A 26908-nucleotide genomic window follows, 5' to 3' on the forward strand; every position below is an offset into this window, starting at 1 on the left:
CAGAACGCCATAGCTAGTGAACGATAGCGCCGGGTCCGGAAGCAGGTTCACCGATTTTTGTAAGCCGAAAAAAATTATTCCTGTGAGTGAAACCATTCACCACTACTTATTGGTTGCTTACAGGAAAAGAAATCCGAAATAATCAGCACCTAATATAATTCATGCTTCCTGCAGGGTCTTTTTCAGTAAGATATGTCATCAAGAAATAATACTACGCATTATGCGACATACATGGAGGGGGAGGATAAAGCACTGTACTTGCTCGTGAGGGAGTGGTAAAATAGTGTATATGAAGCGGTCTGCGCTGGACGCATGACAGAAGACGAATAAAGGGGCTACGAGAGAAGTGAGAAGGAAGAAGTTGGAATAAAATGGCGGACGACACCCGTCTCACTTAGATTGTCATTTCTGTTGCCGTTCTAGTTAAGAAAGCTACATTTTGGTGCAGCCGACAGATTTCGAAGACCAGCCATGCGGGTGACGTTTTTCGTCAACCAGGCGTCATCTGAGTCTGTTGTGTTCACCCGATACCAAGTGCACGGTGAGCCAGCGACGGACCTTCCTCTTGAAGTTAGTTCTACCGCACTGATCAACGTGGTGCTGCGACAAGCTGCAATCAGCCGCCAAGCCCTCGTGCAAACAGGATCGGTGACAGTGAATTGTTGCAAATGGGTCGCAAGCCCCAAGGGTAGCGTTGGCCTCGCGGCCTGGGGCACAGCTGGAAGCATCCGAAGGTCCTGGCAAAGAATGAGTCGACTGCTAACAGAACAACTTGTTTATTATAGCATCGCAAAAGAGCGGCCGGTCAGGTCGACCGAAGTGGAGAGACGGGAGAGCACGTTACTCGACTGAAGAAATCGGAGCCTCCTTCGGCGTCCGGGGGCAGCTGCTTTTATACTCTCGGAGTCGAGGGCAAGAAGGAACGGCTCGGGATGAGGCGCACGTGACGGCGGCGCACGGACACGTTGAGACGAGAAGCGACGCATCCGCCGGGCCGGCGCCGGTCAGACCTCCTCGCTTCACAGTTGGGGAGCTCCTCTCCCCGGATGCCGCGCTTTGACAAGCGTGGGCACCAACATGTACACACACACACACGAAGACACGTGGCATTGAAACATGCCTGGATGCGCTTGGCAGGAAGCGTTGCGGCAGCGCTGAGCGGGCCAAAATGTCCGCCGCTTTGAACGAAGCCCCGGTGTCCGTTGCATCCGTGCCGGCTATACCGCGCGTCGGAGGCGAAACGTAACAGACCGCCACGCCGGGAGAAGGAGATCCCAATGGTCAGGGGACTGCATCCGCTGTCCGGAGGGATGTCGCTCGATAATGCTCATAACCGAAGTCGGTCGCCCCTCGGCGTTTCTTGAGCGCAGCGCACAGCGAAGGCCTCGTTCTGACGTTCAGGTTCACACAGGAAACTGCAAAGTGACTTCGGGAGAGTTGCCATTTTTGTTCTCGTTCCCGCAAGCGTTAGAACTACACCGAAACTCAACCGCTCAGTGAGCAAGCACGACACAACCCTCACTAAGCCATGCCAGGCTCTTTCCCATCTTATACTACTGCCTAGTTCCTTACAGTAGTTTAGCAGCACTCAGAACGCGTCGACAAATTGGAAAATTGCACCAGAAAGCACGTCATGATCTTGAAACACTAAACAAAAGCAATATGTTAAAAATCCTTCCTCAGGAAGAAAAACATCAGTAACAGACAATTTTGAGGCTGATTCCTACGTTAGGGGCCTCGACTTAAGCCATCGGCGTTACCGTTGAGACTCCCCTTTTTGTAACGCACCTCAAAGGAATATTGTTGCAAAGCGAGGCTCCAGCGCAGGAGGCGGCCATTTTTGGAAGAGATGGTCTGCAGCCATTGGAGAGGGCTGTGATCCGTCTCGAAGTATGCGAAGCGGAGACCGCAGCGAGCGACCGTACACTGGCTCAGCTGGCGAAACCCCGTAGCCGCATGCGGCGCGGTCCTTAATGCAAACATCACCCCCGGCAGACACAGCTCCCAGTCAGTTTGTTGTTCAAACCACAATGCTCTCAACACGCGCTTCATGACGGAGTGGAGCTTCTCAACGGAATTCGACTGTGGGTGGTACACTGAGCTGTGTAACAGCTTCACCCCGCACCTTTCGAGAAAGGCTGTCGTCAAAGCGCTAGTAAACACTGTGCCCTGGTCTGAGTACATTTCCGCAGGAAAACCAACTCGCGCAAATAAGGACAGTAGTGCCAGTGACCTGAGCTGAGTTCTTTAAGCGGCACTACTTCAGGGAACTTTGTCAATGGGCAGATCACAGTCAAAATGTGTCTGTACCTCATGGTTGTTACCGGCAGAGGTCCCACTGTATCAATAACGAGCCGTCTAAAAGGCTCCGTAATGATAGGTACCAATTTCAACGGCACCCTCGATTTGTCCCCTGGTTTGCCCACCTGCTGACAGGTGTCACATGTCCTCACAAAGTGTTCTGCGTCACGAAAACACCCTGGCCAATAGTACTCTTGCAAGAGACGGTCCTTAGTCTTCTTAACTCCTAGGTGTCCGGACCACGAACCCCCATGCGACAAGCGCAACAGATCCTGACGGTAGCACTGAGGCATGATCAGCTGATCGAACTCCACTCCCCTGCGGTCTAAATACTTCCGGTACAGGACCGCACTTCTTTCCACAAAACGAGCATTTTTCTTGGCGATACCTTCCTTGACATTGCAGCGCATGTTTTCCAGGCTGCCATCCTTTTTTTGCTCGGCTATCAAAGCCGACCGGCTGACTTTTAGCAACTTATTAATTCCATCTGACGTAGGCGAGATGAGCAAATCTGCAGATAGCTCTTCTAACTTTCCCGTGTCGGGCATTTCCTCTCCAGTATCTGGTGCCTTCAACGCTACAGGCTCAATTTTATTCAGTTCGGACGTGCTCTGAATATCAGTTTGCTGCGCCTCCGACCCTTTCTCATTGTTCGACAACGTCGGCCCCGCAACTACCGCCTTTGCAGCGAGCTCCCGAACTGTCGATCTGGTTAAGGCCTGAACGCTAGCCTCACCAAACAAAAGCCCCTTCTCGCGCAGGAGGTGATCGGACCTGTTCGAAAATAGGTACGGGTACTTCGGGGGCAGCATAGATGACACTGGGGCTTCCGTCTCAAGCGCTCAGAAAGGTCCTTCAATAAGCACTTTTGCTACGGGCAGACACAAGCTATGAGCTTCCACAGCTTGCTTTATCCATGCGCACTCGCCCGTGAACATATCGGGTTCTACGTAAGATGGGTGACTATATCCATTGTAGCTGCGGAATCACAAAGCACTCGGCACTCTTTCCCGTTCACGAGGAGGTCTCGCATGTAAGGCTCGAGAAGCTTCATGTCCTCGTCAGTGCTGCATAATGACAAAAACACGGCTTTTGTTTTTGTTTCTGGACACTGCGCCGAAAAGTGACCCGGCTTCTGGCACATATAACACACGCGCGCTTGCCTCCTCTCGAACCGCTTTCTGCGTTCGGCTTCGGCTGCCGCCGTCTCCTTACGTTCGGTCGGACTGCTTTCACTCGCATCCGCACTACGTGTGTCACCCCTTGCTCGCATGGGTGTGAACTTCGGCCTCTCAAACTTGGAGCCAAATTCACCCTTTTGACTGTCCTTAGCTCCTCGAGCCCGACGCCTCACAATCTCCTCGGCTAGCTCGGCGGCTTTAGCCACCGTACTAACGTCTGGCCTATCCAAGACCCAGTACCGGACGTTCTCCGGTAACCGACTATAAAACTGTTCCAGCCCGAAACACTGCCGAACTTTCTCGTGGTCACCAAACGCTTTCTCTTCTTTGAGCCACTCCTGCAAGTTTGACATTAGCCTGTAGGCAAACTCTGTATATGACTCACTTCAGCCTTTCTCATTTTCCCGAAACTTCCGACGGAACGCCTCCGCTGACAGGCTGTACTTTTTTAGCAGACTCGATTTCACTTTGTCGAAATCCTCTCCCTCCTCTCTCTTCAATCGAGCGACTACGTCGGCCGCCTCGTCGGGTAACAAAGTGAGCGAGCGCTGTGGCCACGTTTCCCGAGAGAACCCCTGCTTCTCGCACGTTCGCTCAAAGTTTACCAGGAACAAACCAATGTTCTCTCCAAGCTTAAACGGCCGCATCAGGTCAGTCATTTTGGACGATACTTGTTCTCCTGCACCGTGTGCCTCATTTACATTACGAGCGCGTTCCATCTCTACCTCGAGACGCTTCATTTCCAAAGCGTGTTGACGGTCGCGCTGTTCTTTCTCTTTTTGCTCTTTACGTTCGCGCTCCTGTCTTTTTGCCGTCTCCCTCTCCTCAATGGTGTCAAGGCAATCCAACAGCTCGTCATTCTCAACTTCTAACTCAAGAATATCCCTTAGCAGTTCTGGTTTTCTGAGTTTGTCTGAGACATCCAGACCCAACTCTCTTGCAAGCTCCAGCAATTTCGGTTTGCGCAACGACTTCCAATCCATGGCTGCTCTGAATGCTGCTTTCTCTACTGCCTACTATTGTCTTGCCGCAAACTAACCCGGCATTAACGACAACCACAATTACCAGCTCTGTTTCTGACACTAACAAAAGCCTGGCAAAAGTCAGAAGAAGGAAGTCCCGCACTCACCAAACCTCGCAGCCAAGAATTCAGCGCAGTCGTTCCGCTGCAGGCAACCAGTCATCACACAGGGCTCGTTGCACTGCTCCCGGATGGTCGTTGTGCTGCTCAGCATACAGTCGACCGCATATCTTCGCTGCTGGCCTCCGTTGTCGCGATCCCACCGCTGGCAGCCAGTTGTTGCAAATGGGTCGCAAGCCCCAAGGGTAGCGTTGGCCTCGCGGCCTGGGGCACAGCTGGAAGCATCCGAAGGTCCTGGCAAAGGATGGGTCGACTGCTAACAGAACTTGTTTATTATAGCATCGCAAAAGAGCGGCCGGTCAGGTCGGCCGAAGTGGAGGGACGGGAGAGAACGTTACTCGACGGAAGAAATCGGAGCCTCCTTCGGCGTCCAGGGACAGCTGCTTTTATACTCTCGAAGTCGAGGGCAAGAAGGAACGGCTCGGGATGAGGCGCACGTGACGGCGGCGCACGGACACGTTGAGACGAGAAATGACGCATCCGCCGGGCTGGCGCCGGTCAGACCTCCTCGCTTCACAGTTGGGGAGCTCCTCTCCCCGGCTGCCGCACTTTGACAAGCGTGGGCACCAACATGTACACACACACACAGGAAGACACGTGGCATTGAAACATGCCTGGACGCGCTTGGCAGGAAGCGTTGCGGCAGCGCTGAACGGGCCAAAATGTCCGCCGCTTTGAACGAAGCCCCGGCGTCCGTTGCATCCGCGCCGGCTATACCGCGTGTCGGAGGCGAAACGTAAAAGAACCTACTACTGCAGACACTGAGCGAACTCGTTCTGGAACCCATACGACGTGGCACCCTCAAAGAGGAAACGCCTGCCGGGAGGGTGAGCCTAGACTTGAGTGTTATGGAACTGCAAAGGAACATTACACAACAGATCGAAATCATGAGAACTTTCGACCAAGCGCTTAGTCGAGAGCAGTCAGCATGAAGCATTGTTGAGCCAGATATTTTTCAAGGAAACTCGCAAAGTGCACGCGACTGGCTGTGGTTTTCGAGTACGCCTGTGACAAGAATATGTGGCACCCCGACGACACAAAGATTTTGAATATGCGCCGCTATTTGGGCGGTATAGCCAGAAAATAGTATGACGTGCAACTCATGGATCATGGAACAACATGTTGGGAACTTTGGAAAAGCAACTTTTTAGCGGCTTTCGAAGGCAACGCAGTAGACAGATCGGATGCGGCACTACGGTTCAGTTATACAGGTGGCTCTCTGCTTGAGTACTGTCTTGAGAAGCGTCGCCTATTGTGTTCTGCAGAACCGAAGCTGTCGTCTTCTGCTGTTGTAGCTTTGATAACGCAAGGGTTGTGTATCGAGATCCGTAGTCATGTCCAGCTCTAAGGTCCAAGAACGTTTGGTGACCTTCTGAACTTTCTACAGACCTCAGTGCCAAGAATTACATCGAGAAGACAGCCAGATGGTAGAACAGAGCAACTTGATTCTCGTAAGCTGAGTGAGCATTTAGAGTCGTTGCCGTCAACTGAATGTGAATACAGCTTCATAAACAAATCTCTGGGAAGTGTAAATCATGACTGGGAGGATGGTGAAGAACGAATTACCGCAGTTCATGGCAACCTACTTCCACATAATCTGTCTATCGTGTATCACAAGCCCCAGAAAAAGAGTGTCGTCAAGTTTATTGTACGCCCCCATTAAGGTAGATGACATTGAAGTGAAGGCTCTCGTTGACAGTGGAGCTTCGGTATCGATTACCAACAAGACTCGAGTGGATGCCAGTCGTCTGCACGCTGGTAGAACATTGCGTGTCCAAGCTTACGATGGGTCAGTGACCAGGCATAGCGAATGGGTAACCCTGGCTATTGAATTTGAAGGAAATGCTATTACCAGTGACGTATTGGCAATTCCCAATGTCACCTACGATTTTCTTTTGTCCCGTCCAGACATGAAAAACTTAACATACACCTCTATTGGGATGACAAGGTAATGGCCGAAGACACGATAAGAACAGAAGATCCTGGTGAAGAACCTAGTTTATCAAGGCTAATGTTTCACCAGGAAGACATCAAGACTAAGTACCCATAGCTTATATGCATGGGAAGCTACCCTCCAGCAATGAAATCACATGTCGTTCCTTTCGAGCTCGCAGATAAAACAGTGGTTCGTAGAACCCCTATGATATGTCCAGAGATAAAAAGGTGTGGCTGAAGAAGGAGTTGCAAGAAATGTTAGACGCAGGTATCATCCGGCCTTCTGTATCCCCATTTGCTTCAACTATAACTATTGCACCTAAAGAAGACTGGACATTCCGCCTCTGCACAGACTACCGGGCTCTCAATCGTCAAACTGAATTGATACCTTATCCAATGCCGAGAATCGACGACATCATTGACGAAACTGGTGGTTGCCATTGTTTTTCCCGAATAGATCTCTGCAAGGGCTTTTGGCAGATTCCACTAAGTGAAGAAACGAAGAAGTACACCGCGTTCATAACCCCATTTGACTTGTTTGAGTACAACCGCCTACCATTTGGTTGACATTCGGACATTCTGAAACCTTACCTGGGCATATTTCGCAATGTGTACATCGACGAGATCATCATCTACTCAAAGACAAAGGAAGAACAGCGTAGTCATCTTTCAAAAGTTCTTCATGCCCTCAGACTTGCCCAACTTAAAGTCAACTTCAAGAAAAGTGCGTTCTTTCAAGATACCGTAGTATTTCTTGGCAGGGTGTTTGATGGACAGACTAAAAGCACTAAGCAGGAATTGGTAGAGAGAATCTCCAATCTGGTAAAGCCTTATGATGTGCACTCTCCGCGGGTTTTTCTTGGCCTTGCAGGACACTTCCGGGCGTTTATCAAAGACTATGCCCTGAGAACAAGGTGCCTCACACGTTTAACTCAGAAAGACGTGCCTTTTCATTGGGACGAGAAGTGCGAAGCTGTCTATTGTGTGCTTGTAAAACTAATATCGTCGGACCCCATCTTGCAAATACCGGATTTTTTTCAATTCAATTCAATTCAATTCAATTCAGTTTATTCGGACATACATAGATGGTACAGGATGTCCACGAGGCGCGACAAAAGGAGGCAACAATGCCTCCTGACAGGGTCTTCACCTCGGGATCACACATTATGACAGCAGGTCGGCACGACAAAATACTGCATTCTGCAGATCTCACTACATTTCGAGGTCAAAGAAATCAGTGGAAGTTCAGAAATACAGTGCTGTGTCACACATGACAAATTATCCTATGATTTAATATTATACATTGAATTCATCATTCTAATTCACGGAAACAATGATGTAGAGAATCATTCAAATAGCACTTGCTCAAAATAAAAGAAAGGTACAATTCTAAGCAAGAGAGGCCGGAGAAGAAAGCATCATTTTCATTTTTTTGTTAAATTGAGAAAGGGTTTGGTAATCATTTATGCAGTTGATCATTAAGGGATAAGTGTTACAGAGTGTAACTATTTGGTTGTCTGTGATCTGAGTACCATAATTTGTGCGTGACTTCGACCAAACCATAGATACAGTGCGCAAGTTATGGGTAAAGTTCCTGTTTAGGTACTTAGTGCGGAAGGATGTAAAATCTTGCTTAATGTAATGAAAAATAAGTACAGCCAATGAGAAGCTGTAAAGTTGATAGTACGGTTCTACCTTAACTGCGTCGTACAGGGGGATTCTTTGATAACAGGTGCGGAACGGAATACCGTCTTCAACGCCCTGAACTGAAGCGAGAAAAGGCGGTCTGAATCTGATTTGTTACATGTACCCCAAACTAGCTGACAGTACATAAAGTAGGAGTGAACTACGGAAAAATAAATCTGCTTTCTCAAGCGCAGAGGTAAAAGATATTTTACGCGTTGCAACAAACCGATGGACCTAGATGCTTTCAAACGAACCTGATTCACGTGATCTGTCCATGTTAAGTCATACTTGAAACAGACGCCCAGGAAGCGGCAAGAATTGGTTGGCAATAGATTGGTATTATAGATCTGTAGTTGGGCGTGATGTTTCAAGGGCTTGTTTTTGGGGCGGAAAATATTATATTGTGTTTTCTTTATATTTAAGTCAAGTTCATTGTTGTTTAACCAGATCTGTAGCTGACTGAGCCACTGTTTTGCATGTTGTTCAAGTCAGGCTAGATTTGAACCAGAAAAGAAGACATTAGTGTCATCCGCGTAAAGGATAATATCAGGTGTCAGGGGGATGTTAACGAGGTCATTGATGTATAAAATAAATAACAAAGGCCCAAGAATAGATCCTTGCGGCACACCGTACTTAATTATTCCTATATCTGACAGAAATTGATTCATACTAGTGTATTGTTTTCTTCCTTTGAGATAACTCTCTATCAGCTCATGTGCTATTCCTCTGATACCATACTTTCCCAGTTTTTCCATCAGAATTTCATGTTTAATAGAATCAAAGGCTTTTCGGAAGTCAAGAAAAATACCCAGTGTATATAGTTCTTCTTCAAAGTTTTCCAAAATACGGTCCTTTATGAATAACAGTGCTGTCTATTTTCCAGCCTGAAATCCATATTGTTGTTTACATATTATATTATGAGCATTTAAAAATTTGTTTAACCTCGTGTATATTATGCGTTCGGGGATCTTAGAAAAGAGCGGCGAAACAGAAATAGGTCTGTAATTATTTAGATCATTTCTTCCTCCTCCTTTGAATATTAAGGTTACGCGTGCAACTTTCATTTTATCAGGGAATATACCGGTCTCTAATATGAGATTACAATGATTACATTTTTCTCTGCCTTTCGCGCTGAACACGGACGCATCACATTATGCTACCGGTGCAGTTCTATACCAGAAGCCATCCAAACAAGCTGATCAGACCAAACACTACGTTGTGGGGTACTACAGCTATACCCTGAAACCCGCCGAAATCAATTACTCTAACACAGAAAAAGAAGCCCTGGCCATCTTAAAAGCTGTGCAGTACATTCGTACTTACTTGGAAGGTGCCAAATTCATACTTTTCACGGACCATCAAGCACTGACTCAACTTCTGAGCATGGCCCAGCCAAGAGGCCGCATTGCTAGATGGGGGAACTATCTGCAACAATTTGATTTCGTAATTTCGCACCATCCTGGCCCAATCCTCACTGACGCTGACGCACTATCAAGATTACTTGTACAGCAAAGCAATAATACAGAGACAATCAATCATATTAAGCTATGGGAAGGTACAGAAGAGCTCCAGTTTATCAATGGAAGGTATCACGTACCACCAACTATGATTTCAAGGATTCTTTATCTATACCACGACACCCCTCGATCGGGTGGACATGATGGCTTCTGGCGCACTTATATGAAATTGCTCATGAGATTCACATGGCCGGGCATGAAAAACGACATCAGCCATTACATCCGCACATGCCACCTCTGCCAGGTGAACAAAGTTAAATTCAAGCAATCGACAGACGTTATGACAAACCCTGAATATTAAAGCGTCCCTTTCGAAGTAATTCGTTTGGACTTCGCGGAGCTCAAAATGACGAGGGAAGGAGTCAAGCGAACGCAAGCTTTCTTGCTCTCCATAGATGAGTGCACGGGGACCATTACGGCTAAAGCTGGCAAAGAAGACGCAAACAGCGTAATAGATCTCCTCAAAGCTGAATGTTTTAAACACACGAAGACGCTCGTCTGCGACAACGGGCCGGCTTTCCGGAGTGCCAAATTATCAAAGTGGGCACAGGAGCACGGCATAATGATAAAGTATTCTTCTCCATACCACCCGGCAGCAAACGGCCTAGCGGAACGTGCCATACGAGACATTAAACAGTATCTGAAGATGTATCCAGACTTTGCCGGTGGCTGGAAGTGCTGTCTTGAGGCCGCTGTGAAACATCACAACAGATCATACACCACGGCTTTAGGCTGCAGCCCTCGTTTTTATAACTTCGGGTACAGGGTTCGCGTACGACGATACCGTGGCAGGTGAGGATCCTATGTACTTTTTCTGAAGCGCATGGACGAGATCTTGGTCTGTACCCTCGAAGTTGTCTGTAATAATTTGGAGCTTCTTGTTATTCCCAGTACGCGTGCTCATCGGGTCTAGCATGCTTCGTAGTATTCGCCACGTACTGGTCGTTCCCAGAGTTCCTGACAGGGTTCCACAGAACGTCCCCACTCGTTGGCGTGGCCTTCGGCTTGCTCTGCCAAAAGAGCGATGCGTTGTAACAGGTGTTTGTTTAGACGTTGCCTAAATTAGACTAAATTAGACGAAGATATAACGTACGCGGAAGTGTATGGGGTGGCACAATCCGCAGTTAAAAGCTCGGCACCGGGCCCAGACTCGATCACAAATGCAATGATTCGAAACATGGATTCGGTAGCCCTAGCGAAAATAACAAAGATTTTATGCGTAGCATATTACTAGAGCTCAACCCAGATCCTCAGGCGCGGCGGTGTCGTCTTCAATGACCTTTGACCCCATGGCATACCACGTGACACCGTGACGTCACGACAGAGGAGAAACGGGGCTTTAACTCGCGCCGTCGCCTTCAAGGCTGACCACGTGACACCGTGACGTCACGACAGAGGAGAAACGGGGCTCCAACTTGCGCCGTCGCTCGCGGCGTCGCGGCGGTATATAAGCAGCTGCGCTTGTTTCTAGGTGGCTTTGGCTCAACTCTTGCAAGATGGGCTGGGTGGGAATCGAACCAGGGTCTCCGGAGTGTGAGAAGGAGACGCTACCATTGAGCCACGAGTACGATGCTTCAAAGCGGTACAAAAGCGCCTCTAGTGAATGCGGTGTTGCCTTAGAAACGAGCTGTTTCTAAGGCTCAGGCGTGCGTCGCTTGCTCAGGCGCACATTTCGTTGCCGCGCCGAACGCTGCGTTGCTCGACGCTCACCGCGTCCAATGCGGGGCGCGTAGTCGCAGCGCCGTAGCCCATTGTCTTACACCCCTTGGCAGGTCGACGGGAACGCTGTCGCGTTCCACTCTTGAAGGCGAAGCAGAGTAACGCATGAGTTGTTTCTTCGTCTAGCCGAACCAAATATAGCCAAGCAACAGCAGTTCACCAGGCTAAACAGTGGTTCAACAACTAAAACAAAGGCTGGTATGCTTCGCATCCTGGGCTTAACCTTAGCTAAGCCACAGCCATTTTTTAATAGAGAGTGCTGGGCCAAGGGAGACTTGCCCCAAGAGTGGAAATTGGCTAAAATAATCATGATCCCCAAACCAAAAAAGAAACCCTCGATTGATACACTACGGCCGGTGTCGCTTACGTCCTGCCTAGGTAAGCTCTATGAAAGGGTTATCCATAGCAGAGTGCAGCGATACCTGGAAGAGCGGAGCTGGTTCCCGGACTCCATGATAGGATTTCGCACGGGTTTATCTTGCCAGGACGCGTTCCTCCTACTTAGAGACGAATTTCTAACTAATATACCGTACGGCGACGAGAGACTAGTCCTAGCACTAGACAACGTCTCTCACGCCGCAATATTGGAGGAACTCGAACTCGCGGGCAGTGGTGAGCGCACATACAATTACTTAAGAGCGTTTCTTTCCAACCGCGAGGCGACCATCAGTAATGGCCAAATCACTTCGGATTTATTTAAAATGCCTGACAAAGGAACACCTCAAGGAGCTATATTATCTTCTCTTCTCTTCAACATGGCGATGTGTCGCCTCGCGCGCGATCTGGATCGGATACCCGACCTAGGTTACAGCTCTACGCAGACGACATCACGCTGTGGACGAGCAGAGGTTCACTAGGGGATAAGGAATATACGCTCCAAAGCGCAGTATTAGCGGTGGAGAAGCTTTCTAGATGGAGTGGCCTGAAGTGCACATCCGAAAAATCTGAGGTTATCCGGATACACGCGAAAGGCTACAAATCCGGAGGATCGATTAACATCGTGGTTGAGGGCCAATCAGTCCGAGAGGTACCCACGATGCGAGTCCTGGGTTTGTGGCTTCAGATCGACGGGAGAGCAGTACAGACACTCAAGACCCTCAAATCCACAGCCAACAACATTGCCCAAATGATACGTCGCGTGACGTATCGAAAAGCGGGAATGCGAGAAGACGATACCCTAAGGCTCGTGGCCTTAGTGGTTAGTCGAATAACGTATGGCTTACCGTACCAAATCCTGAACAGGGAGGAGGAAAAGCAGGCTAACACAATAATCCGAACCGCTTTCAAAGCTGCTCTGGGCCATCCTAAATGTACTTCAACGGAGCGCATGTTAGCTTTGGGAGTGCACAATGCTTTCGACGAACTGAGGCAAGCCACCCTGATGTGACAGAGAGAGCGCCTAAGCTTCACAAAATCTGGTAGGACAATATTGGCTAGACTCAATATCCCAGCATACCCCATGTATCTCACAGAGCAGGCCGTACCTCTCCCTCCTTCGATGAGATCCAAAATTACAGTAGCCCCAATTCCAAAGAATATGGATCCCGAGTACAACAAAGAAAGGCGCAAAGCACGCGCACAACACATTCAATCAGCGTACTCTAATAAGCATAGGCACAACACGTACTACACGGACGCAGCTCTGTATGCAGAGGTGACCGGGCAGCGCTACCAAAGGAGGTACGCCCTGGCAGTCGTGAACGCTATCAGCCAACAGCAAATTACCGCGTCGGCCACGGCGGGATCCCCCACCTCGGCTGAAATATTCGCAGTGGCGATCGCACTCGCTCACGCGGAGCGTTCGCAAAGAGACTCGGTCGTGGTCGCATGTTTCTCAAGGGGCACGTGACTGCGGCTAGCCTCGCGATAATCCCCAAATCCTTCAACCACCATCATCGCCTACTCTGGTGCCCGGGCCACGCGGGGGTACAGGGGAACGAAAAGGCTAACGCGTTAGCTCGAGGGTTCACTAAGCGAGCGACGGCGTCCTCTTCTAACCCCAACCACCCGCACTATCCCTCACAATATTCCACCAATTTAAATGCCAAAGACATCCTTGCTCCTCAGCGTGGAGTCCGCAGAAAATAACCGCCGCCTCACCCATAACTTAACGGGGAAGAGGCCGCCGATTGGCGTAAAATACAGACCGGGGTGTTCTCCCATTTAAAATTGCTAAACGCCATGCATCCCACTCGTTATAGGGCCAACTGTCCTTGGTGCGGTGGCATACCTATGCTAATACACATAACCTGGGAGTGCACTAAGCACCCTCATAGGCCAAATACCAGTAGGACAATGGAGCAGTGGGAGGCACAGCTCGCCCGCTCCGACCTGGTAGGACAAAAGTTCTTAATTAGCCAGGTCAGGCAGGCGGCAGAGGCCAGTAAGGCCTTGGACTGAGAGGCTCCGACCACCCCTCCTTCAAATCTTTACAATTGCAATAAAGTTTCTCTCTCTCTCTCTCGGGTACAGTGCCCATACTTCCTGCAGATCGTGAGCTAGGTCTCCTAGAGAACCTCGAACTCGCCGAAATAAGGAAAACTGTCAAAGAACAGGAGGTCTACAAGCGCCGCATGAAGCGAAACTTTGATAAAAGGCACAGTAGCGAGATACCGGACATACAGCCTGGAGACTATGTCCTTGTAAGGAAAGGAGCTGTGCCTTCAAATTCAAAATTTTGCGGACCATTTCAAGTTATTAAGACTGCATGCCAGCATGGAATATTGAAGAATGTCTGGTACGCCGGAGCCTCGGACCACACGGAGTGCGCCGCTATTGGAAACATATTCAAGTAGTACCCCAAGAGGTGTAATTAAAGGAAATCCGGAAGCGGTCTGCGCTGGACGCATGACAGAAGACGAAAAAAGGGGCTAGGGAAGAAGTGAGAAGGAAGAAGTTGGAATAAAATGGCGGACGACACCCGTCTCACATAGATTATGTCATTTCTTTTGCCGTTCTAGTTAGGAACGCTACAATATATATATATATATATATATAATTAAATATAGAGGCTAATCCTATGTTATGGAGCAGGGTTCGTCAACGTGTCAGACTTATGTCCTATGCAATACCTGTCCCAATTTGGAAAGCAGTAATTCCCTCTAGGTAATGAAACTACCCAGGCCATGAGATTTATCATTTCTTGCAACTAATAAAGACGGACTTGATTTCCACAATGCTGCATGCTGTACATAAAGCAGTGGTGGACTGCAGTGGAGTGTTCCCAAATGAGTTTCTAGGAGCGTGTACTTATAATTGCTTACAAGAGCCTAACTAATCTGAGACACGTTTTCATTTGCATATTTTGGCACGCGCATCGATGCAATATTTCACAGTAAAATGCTGGAGTTTCTACAATGACAGCTGAGCACTCTCTTAAAGTCTACGGTACCAATACGCACAAATTCTCATTTGTACGAACAGTTTGCCACTTTCACGTGCTTCTTTGCACTACAAGTGAAAAACAAGTGCACGTGCAGTGTGGACAACTTGACAAAGCACTTCGACAACTTGACAAATAGAGAGGGCGCTCGTGTGTGTACGCAACTTTCTATGTCCTCATCTTATATTGTGCTCTTTTGCTAAATGTAAACTGTTATAGCCAAAGGACTGATTCGTTAGTAGAACACATGTTCCAGAGCACACTAGTAATTTTTCCGTATATTTCAAAATCACTAAAATATCCTCCAATGATTGATATTCACGAAATACGAATGTACGCAGCCATCGCTACCGCTGCTATGGCAGTAAAAAACGGCATAAAAATATTAATCGAGCTATAGGTATATGCTTAACGAGACATAAGCCATGTCGTTTATTTTTGGGTTAATAAATGATAAGATCACGCAAAGACAGGCCACCGAAGCCCCAGCTGTCACTATCATAACAATAAGCCTTGCCAAGTAAGAAATGCTGGAAAAGCAATACGAAACCATGGGTGCTATGCAAGATGCGCCGAGTTTCTCGTTCACCGGAGTTTTACCCGAGTTTGCTCGGCGGCAGTCAGTGAACGGAGATAACGTGGAACGGGCAAAAGATACTGGCAAAAAAAATGTAGACAAAAAGCCGCGTATGACAACATGAGCGCACCCTGCGCGGCACCCTGCGTGGTACGCTGCTTCCGCGTTTCACGCGTAGAAGGCTGCACAACGAAACGCGCCAGCGCCGCATATCATTACCAACGGATTATCGCAACAGAGCAATACCATGACTGTTCCGTTGTCTATCTGCACACTTGCCGTGTGCAGGCGTGCCTCCTCTTTCGGAAAGAGGGCGTGCCTCCTCTTTCGGACGCTCTTTCTATCCTCCGTCGAATGCGAACAGGGTAAATGCGGTGCATTCTTGCACCTACACTTTCGCTCAATCGAATACGTTAAAATACAACAAGTAAAATAACAATCATTTCTATTTCGATAAGTATCTGTCTTTCGTTTTGAATGCTAGACATTTCTGATGACAAACGGAGATAGAGCAAATTATTAAATTTTGCACTTGGCGCGAGCGGCGAAAGTGAGGCGAAAGCTTAGAAGCGAGTAAATTGAAGGGGGTCGCACGCACGAGGGACTTCATACAGTGATCAGTCACGCAGGGTCGCTGCAGTGCTATTCTATATGAAGTCAGTCATGACCATTCTTTCTCTATTAGCGGATTGGAAACGCAGCGCCGTGGTACGGCTGTTCATCGCAGGCGCTTCACTAGGCAATTAAGGCCCCGCTTTACCAACTAAAAACGACACAGTTGTCAAGGTACGGCAACAACGGCTGTCGCTGCAGAGTGGCGGCACGTTATTTTAGGGTCCGTAGTGACGCAGTACAGTGAAAATGTACCAGTTTATCTTTGTGCGCAAAGTCTTTACGTTGCATTGCGAAGAAGTGCGTGCTTCCCAGTGACACAATTCATCGCTTGTCATCGCTTGCCCTGTGAAGGCGCCTCTGAGCGCATGTACGCAGTATTTGAATTGTTGTGCACTCCAAGGTGCTGGCGAATTACATCTGCTGGAGCCCAGCAGCGATCGCAGATGGATATTGTAACGATACTGCAGCAATCGCATTTTGGCAGGTGAGGGCTCTTCTGTGCAGCTATGAAATGAGACTTCGAACGGAGGAAGGTGTTGAAAATGTTGAGTGCGCAGTGCTTGTGATGAAGAAATTCCATTGCACTGGGTCTAGAAAAGCGAGCGATTCTCGGACGCTGATCGTGTTTGCGACCCTGTGGCTCCGATACTTAACCCATGACAGAGCAGTCATCTCAAACGACTGCTGCGATACGCACTCCTCAGCATCGTCGTCCACCCCGGCGCATCGGCGCCTTGCAAGCAGCTACAGTGACGTGCCGATAATTATTTACTGTGCGCAACGTCGCCACAATGCAGGCAATGAAACCATATTGTGGGGTCATCTCAGCCCGAGATGTAATGCATAAGCTAGCGACAGTCAACGCTTTGTTTTTGATAGGGGTGCTGAGTACATCACCGATGACAGTGCGCTGTGCGTGTGTTATGTCGTCGGTCAAGATTGTTGATGCCTCTCAGCTCGGCACCGCGTCGCTGTTGCCGAAAAATAAGTTGGGCGTGGCCCAACCGTGGCGGGTGCACGCACAAGAGTTACATGCTTCGCGCGGGGCGTGACCTCTGGTTTTGATTGACAGGCGAACTCGTGCTAAACTCGTACATCGCGAAACCCCCTCCGACTTCAACTCGGGAACATGGCGGCGGCAGCAGCAGCCTGTGTCATTGCATCCAGCGGCAGCGAGCGTCAGTATGGCCGTCTGCACCCGTTCATGCACATGATTGACATGGAGTTTCAGCGTCATTTTCGCCCGTCGAAGACATAAGTGCGCTGGCTGTGTGACGAGCTAGGCGAAGACTCTCGTTTGCGGAGACAGCATGGCGTGCTTCATTCGCTCACCGCCGAAGGGCAAGCCATCTGCGCCCTCCTTTTCTACGGGACTGGGAGTTTTCAGGGAAACGTATGCGCCGAGCGTTACATTATACGTCCTCAAACTACTGTTAGCCGCTGTGTCAGATGTGTGTCTGACGCGCTTATGCATGCGGCAGTGCGTAAGCGGTGGCTGGCTTTCTCGAAGACTGCGGCAGAGCGGGCATATATTAAAGAACGCTTCCTACTTCGCGGTAAAATTACGAACGTAGTCGGTGTGTCGACGGAATGTACGTAGGAATTAAGGCGCCTTCAATGTCAGCTTTACACTGATTAGCATTGAAGCAATGTCTAGACAAGCCATACTGCCAAATTTGTCACTTCTGTGTAGCCGACTGAAACTTTGGTTTACCGACATCATACATGCGGCTGCTTATGGTACTGACTTTTCCGCTGGTTGCTGACTTTCTGCCGATTGTTCTATTTAATTGTCTGTCAGGGTGCCTTCCAAATGACTCATTTCCTTGGGAAAGAGGTTAATTAGGTATATATAGATAAATGGATATCACAAATTGTGTGAAAACGCTATGAATGCTAATCTCATAACGAACTTGGGGTTCTTCATTGGTAATGTTACTTAGTATGCACAACGCTCAATTTTGGTCATGCGTCTTCTATCGGCCGCGCTATGAAATGGCGAGGCATTGAACATTTCGTTGCAGCGCGAGATGTGGATGTTGCGCCAAGCCGGTTGTGCCCATTCATTTGTGGCGAAATGAAAATGCATTGAGAATCTTAGTGTGCTGGCTTGCATGAAGAAAATACTTCAGGGTGTTTGCTCTGTTAACTGTTGATGCATGTGCCAGAGGTTCAGCATATATATTGAGGGGGAGGGGCGCCGTTATTATTGGAGATGGACAAATCATATATTTTCGTCTCCTAATGGCGCTCTAATTCTTAAGCATTAGAACAATGCAGATCCAATGATCTGCAGACCTCGGTGTGCATGAAGATGTCATGAACCACCAAGACAAAATTACATATCGGGAGAAGCGCGCTGCAGAGGCCAATGAAAAGTGGGTCTTTACCGCGCCATGATTAAAATAAAAATTTCAAAGCGGGTAGACCTTTTGTACAGCTTTAGAGCAATGATTACACAAGACGTGATAAGCTCAAACGTGTAAAAGCTTGCCGCAATGCCAAAGTAGGATGAGCGACATGCAGCATATTCTGGCATTGAACATGTCTTACCCGCCGTGGTAGCTCAGTGGCTATGGTGTTAGGCTGCTGAGCACGAGGTCGCGGGATCGAATCCCGGCCACGGCGGCCGCATTTCGATGGGGGCGAAATGCGAAAACACCCGTGTACTTAGATTTAGGTGCATGTTAAAGAACCCCTGGTGGTCGAAATTTCCGGAGTCCCCCACTACGGCGTGCCTCATAATCAGAAAGTGTTTTGGCACGTAAAACCCCACAATTTAATTTTTTTAACATGTCTTGTAAATGCTATTTTTATTGTAACCCTCGCTGTCACGCCTTTCCCTCCGGCACGCCCTTTACTGAAACGTGGCACTGTCTCTATGTTGGTGTCATGATACTGAAGGTAACGGCAGCAGTAAGGCTGGTTAATGCTTGCCCCTTTGATTCCTGCGAGTTTAGTCGTAAAGAATCTGGCACGTGCATACACCTGTGCTGCAAAATTTAACGCTTGTGGTGATTTTTGGAGAGCTAATTTGGGTTGGGACATTTCAAATATGTGCATCATGGTGGCCTAATAACTATAGCATTGGTGAGGTTGAACACTGGGTGTATTGCTATAGAAGCTTGAACTTACATTGCACAACAATAGAACGGGACAAAAAGAAGAGAAATACACACAGCATAACACTCTGCTGTGTGTGCTACTCATCTTTGTGTGCCGTCGAATTGTTGCGCGATCCAACTTCAAATAGAGCATTGGGCTTCTTTGGTGCAGGACCGAGATAGTGAGAGCTCTTCGACAACATGCCAGTGCCTTGCCACACAATTATGAAAGTCTGAAGGTTTTCGAACAAAGCTTTGGTTTAAAATCCACCTCCTCATGTAATACAAGCACTGATTGAAGGAACCTTCATACAAAAATAATGGTGAAATGAATGGCCTTTGAAAAGTAATTTGTATATGGACAGTGTTCGCATAATAGGCCCCACACCGGACTCAACAATTGTATTGGACAGAGGAGTCTGTTTCCGATATGAAGCACAAGCTTCCATTACATGCTGTGCAGATAACCAAGTTCAGTTTGTTTTGGCGTGGTACACAACATTCACTGTAATCTGATTTTGATTCTAAAGAAGTGCCAAACACCACCTCTTTTTCAAGGACGTCATGGGAATATTTGGCGAGACTTTCTACAGCCCCTCATAATGGATGTGTGGCCAGCCAGCTTTGCTTGGTTGCCTTTATAAATTTCCGTTCCTGATCATTGTGTGCTATCAAGTTGCTAAAGTCTATGCAACTGGTGCAAGGAATTACGTGATTCTATAGTCGGATACAACTTTAGGAGGCCGCAGAGTCTTCACTTCAAAGGCAAATGAACACAAGCCTGCACCAATGGGCACGCACTCTAGACTGACGTCGTGCCGCCGGACGCACTAATACGCGCTCGTTGTAGAGGACTATTTCTTTAGACGGGGAGGCAATCGGCTGCTGCGCTTTGGTTATCTGAGCGGGGTCTGTCCGATCTTCTGAAGTTGTACCCGAATTTAGAGAATGCCGCTTTTTGTAAAACACAAAAGGTCAAAGTGTACAATTATTTGGCCTACGAAACGGATACATCACAAGTGAGCTTTGCAAGGGCTTAAGCTGAGTGAAAATTAGTACATGCAAATATATGACATTGTTAAAAAATATGTGCTATCAAACGTGCATGTAATGACACATTTGAATCGGGGAGTGCTGCATTTATATGCAAAGTCTATAGGTGATAGCATTATTAAGCTCCTGCTGTGTTTCCTGTATTTTCATTGTGAATTACGCACACCGCTCATTTTGTGGCTAATCAACACGCATTGTATTCTTGCACATAGAAAGAGCAAACAGCACAAGGACGTGTATGCTGCATTAGTGCATTCTTCCTTTACATGGTCCAAGAATGGCACAGGTTGTCTTAGGTTTTCGCCCATATTGAAGAAACACCAAGTGCATGTTACAAGTGTCTTTATATGCACAGCACAATCTTTACTGCAATAATTTTATTTATGCTCTTGAATAATACACACAATAATAAATTGAAAGCTCCTTTTTAAGGTGTCTTCTGGGGTTCGACTAGAGAGCAGTGAGGGCACCGATAATGCTGTTGCAGAGCAGCCCTCTGGCCCTCTGCCACACTGTCAAGAGCACGTGCCTGGCGCTCGCCTACTGCCACCAGGTGGTTGAACGCCTCCAGCAGCAGAATGTCTTGCTGCAAAAAAAAATGGTTTGTTTACAAAAAAGTGGACCATTATATACAAAGAAAAATGCTTGTGGCACCATTGGTACTAAGGGCCCTTAACTGTAGAAGCCTTTAGTGTAGTAGGTGTAATAAAACAAGGTGTCAGGACAACGTTGTTTTATTTTTCGTAACTGAGGTTGTCTTTTTCAGAGCCAATTGTCGTGTTGATTAGTGTGCCAGTAGCTGAGGTATCCACGCAGCTTCACGAGTCTCTACTGTCAGCAAAACAAACCTATTTTTGTTGACTGCAAAACAAATGCCTCTCCCTAGAATCCCGTCTTATGCGAGCTGATTACATCCTATACCTACAAATATCATATTGTTACGTGCGGAAAGACACATACGAAAGATGCTATTTACACGCTATTTACACTGGAGCCAGGCAGCCAGGCTGACACTCGCTTGTGCCAAGGGCACCGACCAACTTCGTCGTTCTCGCGGCGGCTCGTCTCTTGAACATCGCTCCATGATATCGTAATATTACCCCCCGGCGGCAAAGACACCGCCACGGTTCTGTTAAATATCCAAGGTGCATGGAGAGTTGTAGGGCTTGAGTCGGGCAACGTGGACAAGGTCACTGGTTGTCACAGTGGAGGACGTGGTGGGCGTGGCTAGAGCGATTTCATAGGTGACATCGGTCACATTGCGTATCACGCGATATGGGCCTGTGTAACAGGAAAGCAGTTTTTCAGAAAGGCCGACTTTACGCGATGGTGACCAAAGCAACACGAGGGCGCCGGGCACAAAATGGACATCACGGTGACGGAGGTCGTAGCGTTGTTTCTGCTTGTCTTGAGACACTTGTAGACGACCACGCGCAAGTTGGCGAGCATGGTCAGCATGGACAATTGCATCACGGGCATAATCGCTAGTTGAAGCTGTTGCGGAAGGAAGCACAGTGTCCAGTGGTAGCGTCGGTTCGCGGCCATACAATAGGTAAAACGGGGAAAAGCCAGCAGTTTCGAGACGGGGAGAGTTGTATGCAAAGGTAATGTAATGTAGAGCCAGGTCCCAGTCACGGTGGTTGTCTGAAACGTATTTGAATAGCATATCTGTAAGGATGCGGTTCAAACGCTCAGTGAGGCCGTTCGTTTGAGGGTGGGAGGAGGTAGTAAATTTATGCTGTATTGAGCAGGCACGCATGGTGTCGTCATTGATTTTGGACAAAAAGGTGCGGCCGCGGTCTGTAAGCAATTGACGCGGAGCACCATGCATCAAAATGATATCATGTAGCAGGAAGTCCGCAACATCAGTTGCGCAACTGGTCGGAAGAGCACGCGTTACGGTGTAGCGGGTCGCGTAGTCCGCCGCGACTGCAACCCACTTGTTTCCTGATGTGGATTCCGGAAATGGGCCGAGAAGGTCGCGGCGGCTTCTCGCGGCGGCTGTCTCTTGAGCATCGCTCCATGATATCGTAATAATATCTTTGTCCCATTACGCAGTTTTCTACCATCTTCGGCTGCAGTTCTCACTTCTTGACATCCATTCTGCCACGCTTATGTAATCACCTGTTATGAATTGGCAACAAGTGATTGAAGACGTGCGTGGCCTGCCTGCCGACTTCATTGTTTTTTTCTTAATCTCAACTAGCATATCAGTTGCCACGGCTTACTACGCCACTGTCTTCCTGCCTTAATGTTATCTCCAACAATTTTGTTACTTCGCTTTCTGCACAGTCCTCGACTTCTTAAGTTTCTTCGTTAACCTCCAGGTTTATGTCCCATATTGCATAAACGGTAGAATGCTATGGTTCTAAACTTTTTTCAAGGATATCGGTTACGTGGCAATCAACATTCGGTAATGCCGTCCATGTGCTGTTCAAGCCATGATATTTGTATAAGTTTCCTGCTTTATATCAGTACCTGTTATTGATATTTCCCCTGGATAAGGATGCTCCTAAATCGATTCTGCGGGCTGAATGTCGCTCATGAATTTCTGTTATCTCGCCAAGTTAGTGAAGGTTATCTTTTTCTTTTTCATACTATTCAACCTTCCAATGCTCACTCTAGGTCCGCCTAAGTGTAATAGTTCGAATACTTCTAACCGTGCGGTGAATCGCACCTGGGTGATTTTGTCTTCTTGCCTGATCTCTTTCTCGATTGCTGTTCCACTTTGCTAGTGCCAAATGAATATACCTGCATAGTCTCGATATTTCCCAGGGTATTGTGCTTCTTGTACTCTATGATGTACAACGTTTATGACTGTATGTGTATCTAATCAATCCAAATGTCTTTTTGCTATAAATGAAGCCATGTAAAAAGCTTCTTGTGCTCTGCACATTTTTCACTTAGCTGATTGATGGCATGAATGTGGCATGCCATGGCTTCGAAGCTCGCGCAAACACGATCACTTTTAAATTTGAAAGCACGAACACTCATTGGTTCTGAATTCCTTTTTTAAACAGCTGGACATTTAGTTCGTTACTACGAAAGTGACTTGATCCGTGCACTATTATTATGCTAAATACGAAACACTAGAAATATACTTACCTGCAGTTTGTCGATGTATCCTTCACTGTGTCGGTTGTGAGATCCATCGTCGGCGCCACCTCCTTGTCGCATCGTAGCTATATAGGCTGTCCTCCTTTTGCGCACACTATGTAATATTCGTGACGCTCGCAGTCTCGCAGAGTGGAGGAACTCGGCGCACTCACAGAAACAGCAACAGACAAGTTGTTTCTTCAGCATTACGCCGTGAACAGTAGGAGCACCTTACGATCTGCAAAATCACCGAAGCTATTGGAAGTCTTACGGGGTGCATGAAAAAATTGCCCATGGAGGAACAGAACTATGCAAGAAATAGTGCCTATCGTCGAGCCTGATCACTACGTCGCGCGCTGCAAGCTATTTGCACGAGTTTGCTTACACTGGGCCTCTCCGATGCTTAGCCGCCATGTTCGCCTGGTGAATGCATGTGATGACGCCACCACAGCGTTGCGTGGTGGTATAATGCGAAGCGTACTAAATTACAAATTAGTCTAATACCCATTCAGTGTACATCTTGTAAGCTTTAAAATGCTTCTAAACCTCGTTAAAGAAACTAATAATATTGTACTAAATGCGTTTGTTTTACGACTTGCTTCTGCATGTAATGCACTCGGTCGAACGACAAACAATTGAAATAAGGCGCGACCATGCACCGATGGTATGATCACGTGAGCCCCAGTTTGTCGACCGCCCAGAAGGCAACGCCCAAGGAATGATAGCCACCCAGAGTGAATCTAGATAAACCAATGAAACTGGAGGCTTATCGAAAGATAAACTATCTCGTTACCATTTGTGCTTTCATCTTGGGGTGTCGCCAGAGCTCGTGAAGATCACGAGTTTCGCCAAACTCGGCGCATCCTGCATAGCACCCCAAGTAAAAAAAAAGAGGAAGCAGGGTGAAAAAATTCGCAAAATTATCAGTTATCGCTAGCTGTTCAATATGCCCTGTCAGAGAGCACTGTATTGGTGTGCCGCGCGATCGTCCAATAACAGCGTGCGTTACGAGAACAGTCACTGCATGCAAAACAGAAACCTGCAAGTTATTTGAGCACAACAAAGAACAAAGCGCATAATAACCAGTCATCTTTTTTCTTCGTGTGTGCAGCAGAAACACCTCAAGTTGAAGATACCGCAACGACTAAGAAAGAGGACAAACCGACCGATAGCGAAGGAAGAAAAAAATTAACTCAACGACCCTTCCCACCACCCCCGGTACGTTATTTGTGGTGTCTACAGAAAACGGTGGCATTGGTTCGCAAGTAAGCTCATTTCGCAAACGTTATAGCTCATGACGGCAAGGCAGCGATCCAATTATGTTTAAATTTTCTGGGATGAAGTGTGCGCTCGCATTATCTTTCCACTGAAGTAATGTATCTCACTAGAAGAACAATATATTACATTGAGCAACAAAGTTTATAGCTTGAAATAGCTGACTGACTATGCTTATGTACGATGCTGTGTGTAATACTAGTGCATTTCGTCGCTCACCTGGTGCCAAGAAAGATGGTAGCGCTCAATCTTGGTGTGTCCGCTCCCTGCCTACCACTAATTCGGGCAAATTCGGTTTCGGCAGCTATTATTATCAGACGCTTGCTTAACTTAGTGACATTTACTGGTTCTTTATGTTAAAAGTGAGTTTACCTGCTCTTACTATGTACATAGTCCTAAATTTTAGATACGGTGTTCTATGCACGCTCATCCTCTATCCACGTCAAAGGCAAACAAAGAAAGAAATATAATTAAATGATTCTGATTTCTCTTTTTTCTAGGTGGTCTATAATTCTGACTGCAGGAAAGGCAAAGAAATGGTAAAGGACGGACGGTCATGCATGGTAAGTGTAGTGGCAAATATATTAAAAAGTTATACCACGACTTCTATGTCAAATGTTTACCAAATGTATTTTTAACACAATGTCATCTACGCAACTATAGCATGACCCAGTGCTTTATCCTTCACTGCGGGCACATCTTGCGCTGGAGGTTATGATATCAGCAGCTATATAATGCATTACAGAACATTTCAGCTTTTGCTTGAGGTTTACCTTGATATTAGAATCTTGAAGGTAGCTGAATACGACCTACAGTGAATCATCTGTGATTTTGCTTCAGTGCTCGCATTGCGATAGCTTCCTTCCGAAATTTAACTTGCTGCGTCGATAATTTCAGATCCGGAGACTGTAATCTCCACGCAAAATGAAAACGCACCGGTGTTGAAGTGCGTATTTCTTTCATTCCATTCTTTTGTTCCAGAAGAGAGCAAAAGCATGATTGTTACAGACGCAATTCCCTGTTAAAAGGCTAGCCCACAATGCGCGACGAGCTCGAGGAGTTCATGGCGCACATGAGCATCGTCAATCCCGCCTTCAAATACGTAAATAAACGCAGAGACCAAGAAAGTTGAAGATTAATATTTTCCACACTGGGCCTTATAAAAGAACCTGAGAAATTAAACATGCCTTCGAATATGACTGCCAAGGACTCGTCACCTATACTTTGTAGGACACGTTTTCATAACGCACGGAGTGCTCAAAATAAAATTGCTGAAATTGTGTAGTTTCGATTGATGGGCAAAGTATTGGCAGCGACAGTAAGGTTTCGTGTTTTTCTAAAACTACCCGGCAGTGTTCACATTGTACATGGACGCGACATGTTCGTGCGACGCTGCACGCAAAGAGTGACGGTGGGCAGAAGGAACAGCCCCATGGCAACCTACCAGACGTCTCGCAACGCTGGCGTGATGTGGAGCGCCGCCAGGAGCGTTGCAGGCGTCGCACCTGAATTGGTCACGAGACCGACGGGAAAGCGTGAGCGTTAGTAAGCACCTAATAAAGTATTTGAGCACATTAGCTTGACGTTTGGTCCTTCCGTTCAGACCACTGGATAAACACAGCACTTCAGCAGAAACTCTGGTGCTCCTGCAGCATGCGTGTGCACTAATGGAAACAGTTGGCCGGGCCACTCAGCCGATTTATCGGAGCTTTGACCATGTGTCTATTTCGCTTCGTCGCTTTTAAAGCGAAACCTTTGGAGATCGTCTAAACATCCGAGCGTAAGCGGTTCATGAGTCGTCGATAGCCGGGCAGCACAACGACGACTGTGTAATCGCGTCTCAATCGTCGGTATGGTTGTTGTCGCGAAAAAAAAAAGGTATTTTTGTGGAGACGAGATAATTCATGGGCACCTAATGGTCTTCATGAGCTTCACTAAAAAAAGAAAGCAAAGAGACGAAGGTTGACCGAAAACTGATTTTTGCCTCAAGCTCGCAAGAGGACCAGCATAAAACCATGTGACAATCGCTAACAAGGATCAAAACATTTCGTTCGATCAACACCATGACAAATGCCAAGGGCAGCTTGAGGAGAGGGTCATATGGCTTGCGTACAATATCACCCTCATCCTTGTTTCATGCGAAGTCGCGTGGTACTATTTCGTTTTCTTGTCTTGATATTATTTCTTAATTCCTGAGGCGCAAGAATATTAAGAGAACCGCATGCAGAAAAAAACGATCATTGAATGACACGACTCGATCAGCCACAGTTCCGTTTCCTTTGCTACCCTTTATATACCTGTGCTCCCATCTCGAACAAACTTTATT

General features: G+C 47.5%; 1 long non-coding RNA gene across 1 annotated transcript in view; it reads left to right on the forward strand.

Annotated features, from left to right (window-relative positions):
- LOC140216424 (uncharacterized) overlaps positions 1-24519 on the forward strand; it is a 68684-nt gene extending 44165 nt beyond the window's left edge. Inside the window, exon 5 of the long non-coding RNA XR_011893088.1 lies at positions 24419-24519. This is a non-coding gene — a long non-coding RNA (uncharacterized lncRNA). The remainder of the gene's footprint in view (positions 1-24418) is intronic.
- The last annotated feature ends 2389 nt before the right edge of the window (positions 24520-26908 follow it).

The sequence above is a fragment of the Dermacentor andersoni genome, chromosome 3 (assembly GCF_023375885.2).
Source record: "Dermacentor andersoni chromosome 3, qqDerAnde1_hic_scaffold, whole genome shotgun sequence".
NCBI lineage: Eukaryota > Metazoa > Arthropoda > Arachnida > Ixodida > Ixodidae > Dermacentor > Dermacentor andersoni.